General features: G+C 39.3%; 1 protein-coding gene across 1 annotated transcript in view; it reads right to left on the minus strand.

Annotated features, from left to right (window-relative positions):
• The window catches only part of LOC122796445 (beta-galactosidase-like), a 948,601-nt gene that overhangs the window by 480,450 nt on the left and 451,032 nt on the right, over positions 1 to 17,119 (minus strand). The window lies entirely within an intron of this gene.

Raw genomic sequence — 17,119 nt, forward strand, 5'->3', positions numbered from 1 at the left:
ACTTATTTGAAAACAGATAAACAACTGATCCAGCTTCTTCCAGCATGCCCAACAAAGTCCCCCTCTTAGATTCTTCTCCAAAGCTGGAAAAACAGGAAGATGGATGTATTTGGTTTAAGGATAGTTCTCATATCAATTTCTAAAGTCCTAAGGATCATCTGATTCTTTTGAAATGCCAATTAGGGTGCTCTTAAGACAATGAACAACTCAGAATTGTTGTAAGTGGATAGGATGGTGACCAAGAACAATGCCATTCAAAGATAAGCTTCTGAGAGGATGACCCAGCCAGTGAGAACAGAGGAGGAAAAGGCATTTCAATTTTGTAGTTCAAATCCCAAGGAGGAGAAAGGTTCTTAAGGGGTAAACAAAGCTGTAGAACCTCTTTAAAGAGCTGCTTAAACATTTAGTGTTGTCTACAATTCCGCTTTATATATGTTCAGCATGTGCATAAATGCCAGAAATATGCACCTTAAAGTGCGAGACACAATTCATGCAGTTGTCATGCAAGTCAGAAGTACCACAAACAACCTGACTAAGGTGGCAGAGGATGTCTCTGCCCGTTCCAGTTAGCAGAAAATGTACGATGAGTGAAAGGATTTCTGCCAGTTTAAATCATCTCCAAAAGCCTCATGAAAACAGAGGATGGATATAAGCAGCCAAGCCTAAGGCAGAGATGGTTGTGTCTCACCCCCGACCAGTGGGAACTTCCTTGGCTGATACCAGGATAGGTTGTTTATCTTCATAGGATTTGTGAATGTGAAAGTGCACACAGTCTCCAAGGGACACTGCCAGGGTTTAATCTTTCTTTGAATTCTGTTATGAGATGTGCAATCAGATGGAATGGAGAAGAGGAACACAAGAATCTTCCCTGCAACTTGACAGAGAATACATCTAACAATCAACCCCCATTTGTCTTACTATAGTGACGAGAGCACAGAAAGGATTACATTTAACTATACAGCAAAAACACTGGTTTGTCTGAGTCCATATATGTAAACACAGCTGGGGGAGCCTGACAACACACTCCCTTCTATAGCCCACCTGCAGACCTGCATCACTGTACACAGACAGTAGAAGTGCACGTTCATAGGTTGTTACTAGGCTATTGGCCCTAGGGCCTATACAAGCCTACCCATAACAATTTCCTGGCTGTTTCTTCCCACACTATTTACTTTCCTGGACCCCTGTCTAGCAGGGTGACTGACGTGATCCCCAGGGTGAATTTCCTTTCTCCCAAGGGCTGATAGCCTAGTACCAACCTATGAACTTATAGGAGAATACAATGCCCCGTTTGGTATGTACCTCTCAAGACATCTGCAACAACTGGAAAGGCCGCAGAAATACCTCACTAAAAGAATCACAGGTCTATAGCAGATGCCCTACGCTGACCACCTTAAAAAACTCCAGCTATACTCTGTCGCGTATCGTCTACTCAGAGGCGATCTCTGCTTAACATACAAGGCCATGTCAAACCCAGAGCTATTGGACATGCTACACTTAAAGAAATCCAAATCCCTCAGAGCCTCACCCTCCAGGGATCTAAACCTTGTCATCACAATAAACAAAACATGCTGGAGGGATAGGTTCCTGACCCAGAGACTCCCCAGACTCTGGAATAGATTGCCCATACATGTCAAGCAGAGTGCCTCTTTGGCCCTCTTCAAAAGGAACCTTGACAATTGGATGGGAGAAAGGAAATTCACCCCAGGGATCATGTCAGTCGCCTGCTAGACAGGGGTCCAGGGAAGTAAATAGTGTGGGAAGAAATAGCCAGGGAATTGTTATGGCTAGGCTTGTATAGGCCCTAGGGCTGATAGCCTAGTACCAACCTATGAACCATCCAATCATCAAGGTTCCTTTTGAAGAGGGCCAAAGAGGCGCTCCACTTGACATGTATGGGCAGTCCATTCCAGAGTCTGGGGAGTCTCTGGGTCAGGAACGTTGCCCTAATTGTTCTGGGTTCAGGAACACAGCTGACAGATTTAAGCAGATTTTTATAAGTCCCATTAATGGAAGGGTATTCACTACCCCTGAACAAGGGAGGGGCCTAGGTTAGCCCCCTGTGACTAACAAAGCATTCATCAGCACAGTATTTTATGGCTTGGCTTTACAAATGGACAGATGTAGACTATTTATGCAACATATCATGTTGGTGTGTAGGTAATACTGGGTTTACCCATGGCTAGTATGATTGGATCATTAAGTTTAGGGTTTCCCAAAGATAATGTCCTAACAGGGAGCTTAAGATAAAAGTCTTTCAGTCATCCATAACATAATGGGGAATGATCTTGCCTCAGCAAACCAGGTCCTCATCTTTAAAATCAGAGCTGGGAGCCTCTGTCAGTTAAAGGTTTTTGTTGCTTTTAGCAGGCAGAGCCACTATGAAGGTGGAAGGTTCAGATGCTTTAGGGTGCCATGTTAGCTTGCTGCTGGGCAGCCAGACAGTTTTTTTAGTCACTCAAAGTTCTGAAAAAAAATGATGGTGCATTCAAGGCATGCACTGGTGAAGTAGATGGAAACTTATCAGATATGGAGTATCTTAACTACAGTTAATTTCCATGTGAAAGTTATTACTCTGTATCCTTATGATAAACACCGTGTTTTACATAATCCTTTCATTTAAAATTATACATTTATTCATCCATCTGTGCAACATACTGCATTTGGTTATAAAAGGAATCCCCTCAATGTACTCCATTCAACTACATTTATCTCTCACAAATGAAACAAAACTAACCAATAAACATTTATGAATTTAAAAAAGGAGATGGGGTGGAACCCTAAAATATGAAAGAACGATTCGGTCATCCACTGTTACTGGCAAAATACAGGTCTACTAGGACATGTCATTACTCTTGCCCTCATAGCACAGTCATTATTAGTTTAAAACCAAGCTATGAATGTGAAGGCTGAGTAAAGGAACCTGCAAGCATGCTCTGGAAAATGTGGTAAAACTGACAATATCCTTGGGAATAAGGTCCATATTGTAATGCTTGGTGAAGATGTGAAATGAAGACCACATCACTGCTTCATTACTGACTGCTGGTGAGACTCCACTCCAAGAGACAGAAACTCATCTTGAAGAATCTGCTGTTACGGATCTATACGTAGGTTAAACAGCTGAATTACAGCATTACCAAATACAAGTACCACTCCATTTTAAAATGTTTGGTTTGTACGGAAGAAAAATATCATGAGCAAATGAAACAAAGTTGATCAGATTTCCTACATGCTTTTCTCTTGAATTTCATAAGAACAGCTGTCTCTTAATATGTATACAATGTCAAATATAGTCACCTTAATCTTTAAGATGAGACTAGAAGGATGAAAGGTGAGCTTTTGACTGAAACCATTGTTTAATACCACCTTAGCAATAAACCAAGTCAAGGGCTCTATCATTTCATTATGAAAAACTGCGCAAGGTCTTGAACATCTAAAAGCCTACGACTGTGAAGTTATTCTATAGGAAGTGACTACTAATAAAGCATCATAACCTTGGCCAGAAATTATAAAGAAAGAATAAGCAGAATCAAAAGGAGGTTTTTCATAGTTTCTAATGTAAAGTTCAAAAGCTTAAGAGGAAGGCTCAGTTCCTTAACACCTAGGTGGTGTGGAATGACTCTCCTCCAGCAGCCTACACACATCCTTGCATTCACAGGCATTTTCTGAAAAAAATCAACTTAAAAGGCATAAAACAATAAAAGCTATTAAAGTTATACAAATAGCAATGTTATCAGTAAAAAGTAGTATTTATAGTGAGAATAGTCGGTGCATTTGTAGTCATTCCATAAATACTATATTATAATGCACACAAACCCAGAATTATATTTTTGCTAAACCTTCACAAATAGTCATATCTTGCAAACTGTATGACCTAGACATATATTGCTAGAACACATTTATCTTAACCAGATATAAGCTTTCACATCACAGCAAGAAATTCTTGATGGCATACTTATTTTTATATTTACAGAAATATTAAAACATATGCTTGATTATATTACCAATATAAGCAGTGAATACCTCTCAATATGTACAACTTACAGTGCAAATATCAAAGACACTTTTCTTCAGCGGCCTTAAATGTTCCACCTAATGCCATGCAACAGTTTGCAAGTCACTTGCTTTTTGAAGTACTAAGTAAATATGTAAATATTGCTTATTTACATAATTGCTAACAACTAGCAGTATTTCCAGTATAGTGTGATATAAATCTTCATTGGATTTTCCGGTGTACCACCATGGTATTTCCGCGGTGGTACAGTGATAGCGTTGTTGCCTCACAGCAAGAGGTTCTCCTGTTCGAGTCTCGGCTAGAGTGCCTTCTGTGTGGAGTCTGCATGTCCACCCCGCAGTCGAGTGGCCTCCGAAAAACATGCGTGAATGTGCGTGCCCTCGCTGAAGGTTGGGAGTCGGGCTGGCAACTCGGCACCATAAAAATCTACTGCCAATCATTAGTGGACCGGAGTTCCGCTGTGGTGACCCCTAACTGGGAAAAGCCGAAAAGAGGACGACCATGGTATTTCTCACCATGCCATTCAATACATAGGTTTCTCAGTTCTCAAAACATAATATGAACAACTGGCAAACCGTAATTACTTTACCCTAGATTAACAATCTTACTGTCATTTATCTATTTATTTGCATTTGTTTACCTGGATAGTCCACTGAGCTGTAATGAGCCCATTTTCAGTGGAGGACAGGGAGAAAAGCTCCTTGAATAGAAAGTACACATGGTATATACAGAGTAAATACAATGCAATGGGTACAATTCAAGATTATATACAGCAAAGGTAACATTTAATAATTGGATATCTTACAGGTATAATAATAAACTGACAAAAATAGGCATTTCATAGCTGTTTCTGACTATAGGAACAGTAAGACTTGCATCTGATATTAATACATAGTAAATGCTAAACATTAATGTTCGTAATCAGCAGTGGATGTTAGGTTTGAGAGTAGGAGACAAAGTGCAGGTACAATTCCAGATAGAAGATAAGTAGCCTCTTAAGAGAGGTTTTGAAAGTGGCAGGATTTTGAGTAATCCTGATAGTGGAAGGGTATTCCACGTTTTGGCTACTAAGCAGGAGTACAGAAGCTGGCAGATTAGGTTTTTGTACTGTCAAAAGGTGCTGATTCCTGGATCTCAAGTTGTCTACTTGGATGGTAGAAATTGAAAATTGGGCTAAGAGCAGGACAGTCAGATGGTTAAAGATTTTGTTTGCAGTTGGTAGCTGCAAGTAGGAGAGGTTGTGAGGAAGTACAAGCCAGTTCGGAGGGGTCTATATTAGAATCTAATGTAAAACACTTTTCCAAATGTTTTTGAAGAAGGGAAAGCCCCTCTGCACCCCCCCTATTAAATATACCAACTCCGAGACCGCACTACAGTGGGGAAAAGGATTTATTTCCTCATCCCCATGATCACCCTGCTGGCCTCGGAAATACGTTCAGCATTCTGACATTCGCTATTTTTGTACTTCACTCTTTTAGTACATCAATATTTATGTGTCAAACTTGTATTCACGAAAGTCAGCTTTTGCGATTCTAATATAGACCCAGTTCAGAGAGTGAAGAGCAGAACAGTGATGGGTATAGTGTTTAGCGTTTGTGGCGAATTTGGCAATTTTGTTATAACAAGTCTCAAGTTTAGCATTTAGGAAGGACTGAAGATTAGAATGTAGCGGAGCACCATACAAGAGAGAGGGTAATAGGCAAGTGGAAGTTAGGACTTGTTTTTGTGGAGGTGCTGAGGAGGTGCTTATGCTTACTGAGGATTCCTAGCTTTTGGTGAGTTTTGCTGATGCTATATAGTACCTGCAGGTTAAATGTCAGGTGTTCATCTATTATTACTCCTAATATTTTTGTGTGGGAACCAACCTCAATTGCAGTATTACTTTCAGAAAGAATAGTGAATTGGGCTTTATTTAACGGTGTTGTCTTCCTAACAGTGAATAGCATGAGCTTGGTTTTGCTTGGGTTAAGGGATAACTGATTATAAATCCAGGTCTCAGTGGAGGTAAAAGCCAGTTGAGTTATTTATTCTAGTTTGGAAATGGAATCAGCTGAGCATATGATAGCCGAGTTGTCTGCATACTGAATGAGTGGAACTTGGCCTAGTGAAAAATGAAAACTGTTAATGAAAATGCTAAATAAGAGGGGTCCTAGTATGGAGTCTTTTGAACTCCAGTAGAGTTATTAAGATGTGGAGAGAGGGAATCTTGCCATTTAAAAGCCTGTAGCCTATCTTCTAAGTAGCTTGAGAACCAGTTGAGAGAGGAGGGGGGAAAAGGACAGTCAGAGAGTTGGGTTAGAAATAAAGGGTGGGAGACAGTGGCAAATACTTTTGACAGGTCTCGGAACAGAGAGGAGATGATTTTACCAGTGTCTGGGGCTCTGTTAATTGTGTCCATAAAATATATAAGGGCAGTTATAGTGCTGTGACCTGGGGCTGAAAACATGTTGTGTGGGAGATGGGATTTGACTGTGAATCAGAAAGTCTAGAATTTGAATGTGTATGCATTTTCCAAGATCCTTGAGATGGGTAAGAGAATGGCTATTGGTTTGAAGTTGAAGTTGGAGATATTAGTATTATTGCCACTTTTAAGAAGAGGAAGAATAAATATTTTTTTCCAGATTTTGGGGGCATAGGATTCTTGAATAGCTCTATTTACAAAAATGGTAAAAGGGTGGGCAATAGCTTCGGCTGAGAGTTTTAAGAGTTGTGTAGGCAGGCTGTCAGGAGCATTAGAGCAAGGTTTGAGCTTGAGAAGCAATCCTTTTATTGTGGTGGTTGGAAAGTACAGTTGTGTATACTTACCATAAATGTAGATGTTCGAGTGTATTCACTGTTGCAGTCATTACCATTTGGGTAATTTGCTGGCAGGTTGCCCTCAGTCGGCCTGATCAACAAAGTCTTGGGTTCTGTGTCGGTTACTGTCCCTTCTTCCATGACGTCAGGTCGTCAGGGGTATAAAAGATGCAGCCGACGCCATTACATCAGTTTTTCATGCCCCAGATGTCAGGTGTCCCCCAAAATGGGGAGCAAAAAAAAAAAAAAAATATATATATATATATATATATATATATATATATATATATATCAATTAAAACCACAAAAATATACCTCTAAACAAAAAAAATACACCAAAAAGGCTTTTAAGTATAGTAAAAGAAAGTAGAGGCATAGTAAGAGAAAAACAGGGGGCTGGAGGGTGGGTAACCAGGAATGCAACAGTGAATACACTCGAACATCTACATTTATGGTAAGTGTACATAACTGTACTATGTTCTTCGTGTTTCACTGTTGCAGTTATTACATTTGGGTAGAATCCCAAAGCTATGGTTGGGAGGATGGATTTATACAGCATTAGGAGCAGCTATAAGGCCCTGCAGCACAGCAGTGTCAAAACAAGCTCTGGATTTAGAGAAGAGAGGTAAATCGTAATGTTTGGTGAACGTATGACCTGAGCTCCAGGTAGCAGCTTCTAGAATGTCTCTGGTAGGAACCCCTCTGAGAAAGGCTGCAGAAGTAGATGTAGTCCTAGTGGAATAAGACCGGATCCCCTTGAGGATAGGTTTACCATGGTGCATATAGCAGAAACAAATGCAATGGTTTATCCATTTGGAAATAGTCTGCTTTGAAATAGCCTTTCCCTCTGCCCCTGCAGCAAATGCCACCAGTAGTTGTTCAGATTTTCTTAGAGATTTTGTCCTGTTTAAGTAGAATCTTAGTTGTCTGTGTACATCCAATGAATGCAGAATCTGCTCACCCTTGTTCTGTGGATTGGGGAAGAAAGTTGGCAGATTAATGGTTTAATTAAGAGCCACACTGGATACCACCTTCGGCATGAAAGATGGATTGGTTCTGACAGCCACCCTGTCCGTATAAAAAAATAATGAAAGACTCCACTGCCATAAGAGCCTGTAATTCTGAAATCCTTCTAGCTGAAGTGACTGTTAAAAGGAAAGCTGTTTGCCAGGAGAGAAATTTTACGTCTGCAGTAGCAGCTGGCTCAAAAGGAGGGATAGTGAGTTTTTCCAAAACAAAATTGAGGTCCCATGCAGGAGTTGGTGCTCTACTGGGAGGTCTTAAATTTTTGGCCCCTTTGAGATACTGCTTTAGCAGAGGATGAGAGAAGAGGGGAGGTTCTGTGTTGTAATGAGCTGAAATGGCAGAGGCATGGATTTTTATGGAAAAGGATAGGCCCTTGTGAAGCATCTCAGTTAAGTATTGCAGAATCTGAGGAATATTGGGCATTGCTGTGATTATTCCTTGTGATTGGTTCCAGGCACAGAAACTTTTCCATTTGTCAGCATACGATTTTCTAGTGCTCGGTCTTCTAGCCTCCAAAATGACATCCATAACTGGTTTGCTGAGGGATGCCAAGGGTGAAATTAGTTGATTAGCCACGCTGCAAGATTCAAAGTTTGGAGATGAGTGTGCAGAAGTTTGTAGTTCTGCTGAGACAGTTGGTAAGGTGTCTGAGGCAGGTGCCATGTGTGACATTACGCAGGAGTGGGTACCAGTGCTGGCGAGACCAGTCTGGAGCAATCAGAATAATTTTTGGTTTGTCCTGTTTGACTTTTAGTAGAACTTTGAAGAGCAGAGGCAGAGGGGGAAAAGCATAGACTGATAGGGTATCCACTTTTCAAGCTTTTTTGTGATGAATTCTTGTGCAGAATTTGTCCAATTGAAAGTTCTGGGGTGAGGCAAAAAGATCTATGTCTGGGCTCCCCCATTTGTGTGTCAACATGTTGAAAACTTGTGGTTCCAATTTCCATTTGTGTGGGTCCATAAGATTTCTGCTTAGTTCGTCTGCCAGAGTATTTAGCTTTCCTGGCAGGAATTGAGCTTGTAGTTGTATCTGATAGGTCAAGGCCGTGTCCCACAATGCCATGGCTAGTCTGCAAAGGAGGTAGGAATGTGTACCCCCCTGCTTGTTTATGTACCACATAACTGTGGTGTTGTCTGTCTATCAGTAGCTGTCCTGGATTAAGGTAGTCCTCTTGAAGGCTGTCAAAGTATTCTGTACAGCTAGCATCTCTTTCTGATTGATATGTAGGTGCATTTGATTTGGGCTCCATTTGCCCTGAATGCACTTCACTGCTGGATGAGCAAGCATAGTCCGATGCGTCTGTTAGGGTTTGGGCGGCAGGGGGTAGAGTGAATGGCAGTCCCTTGTTTTGGTGGCAGGCCTCTGCCCACCATAGGAACTCTAGTTGCAGGCAAGGAATAATAGGAATCATTGTTTCCAGGCTGTGACAATATTGACTCCATAAACCTTTTAAGTACCACTGAAGTTTCCTCATATGCAGTCTTGCATACGGAATTAGAAGAATGCAGGAGGCCATGTACCCCAAGGCCTGCAGAATTTGTCTTGCAGATAGCAGGGTTTTTGTGGCCACCTGTTTGAAGTAAGTCATCAATTGAATTTGCTTTTCTGGCATAAGGTAAGCCATCTGAGCAGTTGTATTCAAGCTTGTACCCAGGAATGTAATTTTTTGCGAGGGTACCAGTTGTGATTGCTTTTCACTTATGGTGTACCCTAGACAAATTAGAACCCTTTTTACAAACGCCAGATGCTTTAGAAGAATTTTCTTGTTTTCTGCCTGAATTAGACAATTGTCCAGGTATGCATATATTTGAATATTTCTTTGCCTGCAAAATGCAATTACTGGAGCCAAGCACTTTGTGTAGACCATGGGCGCAGTAGAGAAGCCAAAGGGCAGTGCAGGGAACTGGTAATGCAAGTAGCCTGCTTTGAAGCGGAGGTATCTTCTGCAAGATCCCCTGATTGGGATATGTAGGTAAGCCTCTTTTAAGTCTACAGTTACCAACCAGGCATCTTTGCCTAGCATAGGTAGTAGCTGTTGAAGAGTCAGCATCTTGAATTTTGGTATGTCCAGAAATGTGTTTAGAGTGGATAAGTCCAGAAATGGATGCCATGATTTGTCTTTTCTGGGTACCAGGAAAAGTCTGGAATAGAAACCTTGTCCCTTTTCCTCTTCTGGTACTGGTTGAATAGCCCCCATGTTCATGAGGGACAGAACTTGTTTCTGGGCCTCTGCCCACTGATTTGGAGGCACATCTGGCCATCCGTTTGGGATTGGCAACGTGTGGAAGTGAAATCATTATCCCTGGGATACTATATTTAAAAAGTACAGTTTTGTACCTACCATAAATGTAGATGTCCGATAGGTATGCAACTGCAGTCCTGACATATGGGTTGCCCTGCCTCAGGCAGCCCTTCGGTCGGCCGGATTCCAAAGTCTGGGTCCGGTGTTGGCTGATGTCGCCCTTTCCCTGATGTCAGAGCACCTGGGGTATAAAAGCGTCAGCCGACGCCATCTTCTTCAGTGTTTCTTGCCCCAGATGCCAGGTGCCCTCTAATGAAGGCTAAATTTTGAAAATAGAGAAAAAATTCCAGACAAGTACAACAACATAAAAACAAATACACCATAAAAGATTACCCCAGGTAGCTAAAATGAGGGGTAGAAACCCAAAAGAATACCACAGAGGGGTAGGTGGGAGGGAAAACCTGACTGCAGTTGCATACCTATCGGACATCTACATTTATGGTAGGTACAAAACTGTACTATGTCCTTCAAGGATGCAACTGCAGTCCTGACATATGGGTTGAATACCATAGCCAACCTGGGGTGGTAGGCACTAAGACAAAGATGGTGTAGCTAAAATGCCCTGCAGGACTGCAGAAGCAAACCCTGCTCTGGATCTGGAATATAAAGGCAGGTTGTAATGTTTGGAAGATGTATGCACGGAGCTCCATGTAGCAGCTTCTAAAATGTCCTTTGTTGCCACTCCTCTTAAAAAGGCTGTGGAGGTGGCTGTAGCTCTGGTGGAATGTGGCCTGATGTCAGCTGGCACAGTTTTTCCATGAAAAGAGTAGCAGAATCGAATGCAATTTCCAATCCATTTAGAAATTGTCTGTTTGGAAATTGCTTTTCCCTGCAATCCAGCAGCGCAAGCTACAAAAGCTGGTCAGATTTTCTGAAAGACTTTGTTCTGTCCAAGTAGTAGCAACTGTCTGTGTATGTCCAAGGTGTGCAGAAGTCTCTCTCCTTTATTTTGAGGATTGGGAAAGAAGGTAGGCAGGTGAATAGCTTGATTCAGGGACACCCTGGATACCACCTTTGGCATGAGTGACGGATTGGTTCTCAAAGAAACTCTGTCCTGATGAAAAATGAGAAATGGTTGTATTGCCATAAGGGCCTGTAGCTCAGAGACTCGTCTTGCTGAGGTTACTGCCAGAAGAAAAGCTGTCTTCCAAGACAGAAATTTCAACTCTGAAGATGCTGCTGGTTCAAAGGGAGGAAGACTTAATTTTTCCAGCATGAAGTTGAGGTCCCATGCAGGCACTGGTGGTTTCCTTGGAGGGTTGATGTTCTTTATACCTCTTAGAAACTGTCTTAGCAATGGGTGAGAAAATACAGGCGGATCAGTGTTATATTTGGCAGATATTGCTGAAGCATGTATTTTTCTGGAAGAATATGAAAGGCCATTGTGGAGCATTTCAGCCAAATATTCTAGGATCTGTGGAATGCTCATCACTGATGGGTCTTGACCCTTTTTGCTGTTCCAGATAAGAAATCTCTTCCATTTTGCGGAGTATGTTTTTCTAGTGGAAGGTCTGCGCGCCTCCAGGATGATATCTTTTACCCTTTTGGAAAGTGTATCCTGAGGAATAGTCATGGAATCTTCCAAGCTGTCAGCTTCAATGTTTTCAAGCTGAGGTGTAGTGTCCTGTAATTGTGCTGTGTCAGAACAAGTGGCCTTTGAGGAAGGAGCCACGGATTGGTGTGTGTCAAGCTCCGTAGCAATGGGTACCAGTGTTGTCTTGGCCAGTCTGGAGCTATCAGTATGACTTTCGGTTGCTCTGTCTTGATCTTTAGTAACACCTTGGTCATCAAAGGAAGAGGTGGGAAGGCATATAGTGTTAGAGAGTTCCAACTGAAGGAGAGAGCGTCCACCTTCCATGCTTGAGGATGGTATGTCCTTGTGCAAAACTTTTTCAGATGGTGATTGAGGTGGGAGGCAAAAAGATCTATGTCTGGCCTTCCCCATGCTTGAGTTATTTGTAAGAAAATGTCTGGATGCAACATCCATTCGTGTGGATCCATGATGTTTCTGCTTAGGCTGTCCGCCAGAACATTGTCCTTCCCTGGTACAAACTGGGATTGTAGCTCTATTTTCAATTGTAGGGAAATATCCCAGAGATTAATTGCCAGTCTGCAAAGAGGGTAGGAATGGGTACCTCCTTGCTTGTTTATGTACCACATAACTGTGGTATTGTCTGTCTTTATTAGTAGATGGCCCTGATGCATGAACTTTTCGAAGGCCTTGATTGCATGTATCACTGCCAGCATTTCTTTTTGGTTGATGTACAGGTGCTTTTCTTTTTGTGTCCATTGTCCTTGAATGCATCTGCCCTCCATGTGCACCCCCCCCCATCCATGGTCTGAGGCATCTGTTATGGTTTGACTTGTATGAGGCTTGCTGAAAGGCAGACCTTTGTTTATCTGGCTTGCTTGAGCCCACCACAGAAATTCCTTTTGAAGGCATGGAATGAGTGGGATCAATGCTTCCAGGCTGTGGCTGTGTTGAGACCATAGACTTTTTAGATACCATTGTAGTTTCCTCATATGCATCCTTGCATGTGGAATCAGAAGAATGCAAGATGCCATGAAACCCAGGGCCTGCAGGATTTTCCTTGCAGTCATCTGGGTGTGTGTTGCTAATTTTCTGAAGTATTCTGGTAATTGTTTTTGTATTTCTTTTGTCAGAAACGCCATCTGGGTGTTTTTGTCCAGTGTGGCACCCAGGAAAGGTATTTGCTGGAATGGTACGAGACTTGATTTCTGAATATTGACTGTGTATCCCAAGGTCTGCAGTAGGTGAATGACATAGTCCAAGTTTTTTAACAAGGCTTGTTGGCTGTCCGCTTGTATAAGGCAGTCATCCAGGTAAGGGTATATTTGTATCCCCTGAAGTCTGCAATGTGCAATTACTGATGCCAGGCATTTTGTGAACACTCTGGGTGCAGTAGATAAGCCAAAGGGCAATGCTGAGAATTGATAATGCTCTGAGCCTGCAAGAAATCTGAGGTATCTTCTGCAACTTTGTCTGATTGGGACATGCAGGTATGCCTCCTTGAGGTCCAGAGTTACCAGCCAAGACCCCTTGCCCAGCATGGGAAGGAGTTGCTGTAAAGTCAGCATTTTTTTTTTTTCAATAATAATTCTTTATTTTATTTTTTCCAAACAACTAATACAGTACTACCAACTACTTACAATATGTACATGAATGCTTCCAACAGTTACATAGAATCATTATACATACCTATACACTTCTAAAAAAAAAAATAATGAAGAAAAAAGAACTAGTAACCATATAAGACTTATCTCAATAAAATTCAACAGTTATTCAGTTTTTCCCAGCGAATAGTGGAATGGAACTTTAAGCTAATACAATGTTAAAGATTTGTTCCCATATTTTTGTATTGTTTACATTTTTCTTATGATCACTAATTAGAAATTTATGTGCTAGAATATGTTTGGTGGCTACTATCTTGAAATTTTGCCATGATGTCTGTAAAGGGTTCAACCAATTGGAAGCTATATATAACTTCATCAACAAAAAAATATTGACTAGTATAATTCTTTGGGTTCTTTCCAAGTTGGGTGGTGGAATATCTAAAATCGCAAATTCCCAGGAGAGTGTGGAATGTTGATATCCCATTTTTTGTAGTTGAAGTTTCAAGAAATTCCAGAGTTTGAAAATACATTTACAACTCCAAAACATATGTAGGAGGTCGGCTGTTTGATCTATACAATATGGGCATTTTGGTGAGTTCTTTGAGTTAAATTTGTGTAGAGTGAGACGCGTATAATATGCGTTATTAAATATCATCAATTGGGTAAATAATAGCTTCTGAAGGGACACAGATTTTATGGTTAAGTGAATTGCTTTTAGTATTTTACTTTCTTCAATTGTCAACAATTTCTCTCTCCAGTATTTGGAAATTAATATTTGATTATTATATTTTATTTCTTTAATCAAACCATATGCTGCAGTTATATATTTACATTCCTGTGTAAGGGTTTGCCATAAGTTCAGACACATGTTTAAATCTTCTTCTTTAATTATGTCATTCCCTTTACTAAGGTAACTTATTGATAGGTCTTTTAATTGTCTTATTATAATTAGATACGATTTGGGAGATTCAACTCTTCCAAAATATTGTGAATCGGGATACCTAAAAAGGATATAAATCAAGTAGGGTTAAATTAATTATAAGTGGGAATTTCTTAAGGTCTATCAGCTGGTTACCAATTTTCAGATTTGGATTTTTGTGAAATGGTTGAAGAATTATCATACTTTGCAAAAGATTTAATGAGTTAAAGAGATTTTGTACTGAAACTATATATGTTTTGATATGTTCCAACACAGTACACTTTAAGAGTATTTTTGTTTAAAAAGGTAATGCCTTGCAGTTAATATCCAATTCCTTGACATGTTTATGATTAAGAACCAGCCATTTGGGAACCCATTTGAGTTACACCCATCAAAGTTAATTATTCTTAAAAGTCTATTGGTGTTTATTATTAAATAATATGTTTCAAATTAGGTAGATCCAACCCTCCCTATTTTTGGAGCCATCAATTTATCATACGATATCCTAACTTTTCTAGGTTCCCATAGAAATCTAGCTAGTTCTGTATGAAGCTGTTTGAAGAATTTTTTGGAGATTTGAACTTGTGATGCTCTAAAAATATATAGTAATCTAGGAAGTATATTCATTTTAATAATTGAAGTCTTCGCCATTATTGGTAATTTCAGATTATCCCATCTTTTCAAGTCAGATACTATCTGCTCCCAAATAACCTTAACATTATTGAGATAAAAATCTCTGTTGTCTGTTGAGAAAACCACTCCTAAGTATTTTATTTTTTCTTCTGATTTTACCTGCCCTACTAATGGTAATAGTGAAAAGGTGTAGGTGTCTTTAATGGGAATATCTTAGTTTTTTAAATTTAATTTATAATTGGAAATTTTTGCAAATTCTTCTACTGCCTTTAATATTTTATTAGTATCCGAAACAGGTGTTGTGCAATAAATACTCAAATCATCTGCAAAAGCAGCCATTGTGATCTTCGTACCATAGATCCTTGGAGCATTATGATAGATATTTTGTTTAATGTGCAAAAATAGAGGTTCCAAATACAAATTGAATAATATAGGAGATAAAGGACAGCCTTGACGGGTACCATTTTTAATTTGAATTCTTTTGAAAGATTCCTGTTAATGACTAGATTTGTATAAGGATTGGTATATAATTTTTTAAAGTTGAAGTGAATTCTTGCGGTATGTTAAAACATGTTAAAGTGTCAAATAAATATTCTAAGTTCACTCTGTCAAATGCTTTTGTGCATCAATTATAAGTGCGTAAAGATTATGGTTTTATGGGTGGCATGAGAAATCATTGTATGCAGTGTTAATGTATTATCTATAGTTTGTCTGCTATTTATAAAACCGGCTTGTTCATCAGATATTATAGGGTTAATTACCATTTTCAACCTGTTAGCCAAAATCGATGTCATAATTTTCATATCTATGTTTAAAAGTGAGATGGGTCTATAATTATCCGGTTTTGTCGATCAGTATTTTCTTTTGGTATGAGAATAGTTTTCGATGCATTAAAGTGTGGGTCAGTAATTTTATTGTTAATAATATAGTTAAAGACCACTGACAGTATTTTCCCCAGAATATCACTAAAAGTTTTATAAAATTCTGTAGTCAAACCATCCGGTCCCGGAGCTTTGTATGGCTTCAATTTCTTGATAACATCAGTTATTTCCTCTGAAGAAATAGGTTTAATCAGGTTCATATGAAGCTCATCATTAATCTTTGGAAATATAATTTTCTGAAGAAAATCATTATTATTCTTATTTGGATTTACATCCTGTTGTTCACCATATAGTTCTGAAAATATTAGTTCAAAAACCTTTATGATATCTTCCGTATTGGTGTATGTTTGATTGAAGTATATTTCAGGGATTTGGGAAGGTGACTTCGATTGATTAATAATACGTGCTAGTGCTTTTGACGGGGTCTGTATGTGATTAGCGTATTTTACCAGCATTTTCTGTTCATGGAATGATAATTTACTGTTTTGTAATAAAAAAAGTTTCTTCTGACAATTTAATAATTCCATTTCGGTTTGTTTACTATAATTTCTAATTAATTCCTGATCTAATAATTCAATTTTTGATTCCAAGTCATGCATATCTTTCACTTGTAATTTCTTGTAGAAAGTAGCTTGTTGGATAAACATTCCTCTAATTTGCACTTTGATAGTTGCCCATTCTATGTCTGATGGATGTCGGTTTTCTAAAAGCTTATTTAATAATTGATTAAAAAACTCCTGAGCTTCTTTTAATACATCCTCTTTATGCAATAGATATGGATTTAATGTCCAATTATAACACCTAGCATGCAATTTATGACAAGTATCTTTCTTAAAGGTTAATGTGATCCTGGAGTGATCCGACAAATAACGAGCTTGTATGTATATATAGGGATCAAAACACATTAGTGTATCTGATATTAAAAGAAATCGATCCTGGACCACATTTTATGACAGCTCGAATAAAATGTGAAGTTATTTGGATTCATTTGGTCCTTATTATATTTAAATGGATCATAAAGTTTAAAATCTGCTTTAAGTTCCTGCAGTGCTATCACTGCCTGATTATTATAAGATCTATGGGGACTTGTTTTATCTAGTTTAGGGTCTTGGTATGTATTCCAGTCACCTCCTATTATTATATAATAATTGTTATATTGGTTTAAAATAAAGTAAAGTGATGTTATGAAGGTTTGCTGATTGGTACATGGGGCATATATATTAAGAAGAATCACCGGTTTATCGTAAAATTTTGTTATAAAAATTACATAACACCATCTTCCTTCTTTATCCATTTTAAAATCTAAAATTCTCTCTTGGAACTGAGTTTTGATGATTATTGCTACACCTGCACTATTAGTTGTCCCTTCCAAGCTATTACCCCCTGATCCATTTTTATTTTTAATGGCAGT

This window comes from Protopterus annectens, chromosome 3.part0 (genome assembly GCF_019279795.1).
Source record: "Protopterus annectens isolate FY-2018-M chromosome 3.part0, PAN1.0, whole genome shotgun sequence".
Classification (NCBI taxonomy): Eukaryota; Metazoa; Chordata; order Ceratodontiformes; family Protopteridae; genus Protopterus; species Protopterus annectens.